This window comes from Staurois parvus, unplaced genomic scaffold (assembly GCF_062004578.1).
Source record: "Staurois parvus isolate SC_StPar_1 unplaced genomic scaffold, SC_StPar_1.0 ptg000311l, whole genome shotgun sequence".
In the NCBI taxonomy this organism is placed as follows: domain Eukaryota; kingdom Metazoa; phylum Chordata; class Amphibia; order Anura; family Ranidae; genus Staurois; species Staurois parvus.
Genome location: NW_028318107.1, coordinates 161,503 through 163,327, shown reverse-complemented (window position 1 = coordinate 163,327; position 1,825 = coordinate 161,503). Strand labels below are relative to the sequence as shown.

The 1,825-nt window shown below is 45.0% G+C and overlaps 1 pseudogene; it reads right to left on the bottom strand.

Annotated features, from left to right (window-relative positions):
* Positions 1-292: 292 nt before the first annotated feature.
* Positions 293-408, bottom strand: LOC149457598 (U2 spliceosomal RNA; annotated as a pseudogene).
* Positions 409-1,825: the final 1,417 nt, after the last annotated feature.

The following is a 1,825-nucleotide window of genomic DNA, read 5'->3' as shown; positions in this document are numbered from 1 at the left end:
CTGTGCAAAAAGAGGTGAAAAACAGTGGCCATGTGTCATCTTCACACCGTGGGGTCCCACACCCAAGTGTTACTAGTGACACCCCTGAGAGCGTCTTCCCCAGGGGGCACTGAGTTTGCGGACTTTTTGCGTCCCCAGCCCCTGGCCAGACCAAGGTAGATCCGTCCGAATCAGGAGGTACTGGGTCTTTCCAGCTTTCCCAGAGGAATTACTCCCAAGGCCCCAGAGCGAATCGTGGCGCTCCCTGGTTTCTGTCCCTCCGGTCCAGCCTTCCGGACCCCCATCATACCAGTGAGGGTACTATACAACAACCATCCCCGCAAAGCTAGAATGGTCGGGAGCACCCCCACTGGACACTGATAAGAACAGATACTACACTTGATCTTAGCCAAAAGGCCGAGAAGCGTAGTAGTGATGAGGCAGAAGTCTGACTTTACTTGTGTGGCCTAAGTTGCAAACATACAGAGCACATTTCAGCAGGTTGTAATAGCAGACATCTTACTTTGTCAAGGGAGAGAAGAGAGGAAGAGAGAGAACCAACAAGTTTTACACACTGCACAACTGATAACCTTAGTGTACATTGCCATCTACTGGTCAAGTGATATTAACACACAAATACTATATAGTACATTATAGTACATGCTGTTGTATTCCCAACATCCCTTCTCAACGGCATGTGCATAATTATATGACATTTAGTCTCTTTTGTAGAAAACAATGACGTTCCCTTGGCAAAGGTTTGGTGAGTGCGTCTGCAGTCATCTCCTCTGCTGGGCAGTACTTGATGTCGATGACCCCTTGTTCTTGCATGTCTCTGAACAGATGATATCTTACATCAATATGCTTGGTTCTTGGGTTAATCTTCTCAGAGTGTGTAAGCTTTATGTATCCCTGATTGTCTTCCATGATGGGTGTGGGTTGTGACATATTCAGTCCCATGTCTAGTAGAAGTTGACAAATCCAAATGGTTTTTTGACATGCATGTGCTGCTGCTATGTATTCCGCTTCAGTTGAAGAGAGTGGAACAGTCACTTGTTTTCAATGGTTTTGCGACCAGGAGGGAGTTCTGTTAGTGACCAAGTTTTATTTTCTTGAAGTGATTTTATTTCTTCTTCAGCTGCTTTTCTCCACTGATCGGCTTCCCTTCTCGGCAAAGTTTCTATGTCTTCCCAGGATGTTGGCTCCTGTGTTTGATGTGTTTTAGCAGCGTATGATAACCTGGTGGTATCCCTTTTGTCATTCGAGAGGATCTTCTGATTTCTTGTTGTTCAGTGGGTTCTATTGGCTCGTTGATTGTAAGTTCCACTTCTTGTTCTGGCTCTTGTCCTGCTTCACATGGGTCAGTGTCTCTTGCCGATTCAGCGCGTAAATCCTCTCCACAGTTTTCAAGAATTGTATTATCTGGTGCTTCACTTTCATCAAATAAACACTGCGGCTTACTGTGCCCTTGTTGGTCTTTGGACAAAGGATTCTATATCCCTTACTCTGCTCACTGTAGCCCACCAGAATGCCTTCTATGGCTTTGTTCTCCAACTTGGAGCATTTCTGACTTGGAATGTGGGCATATGCTTTACAGCCAAACACTCTGATGTGTCCTACGTTAGGTTTTGATCCATTCCACATTTCATATGGTGTACTCTCAATAGCTTTTGATGGGAGCCTGTTTTGTAGGTATGTTGCAGTCATTATTGCTTCTCCCCAGTATTTGTTAGGTAAGGCAGCGTCCGAAATCATACATCTGGTCATTTCTACAAGAGTGCGATTCTTTCTTTCCGCTACACCGTTTTGCTCAGGAGTGTATGGTACAGTTGTTGGATGTATAATA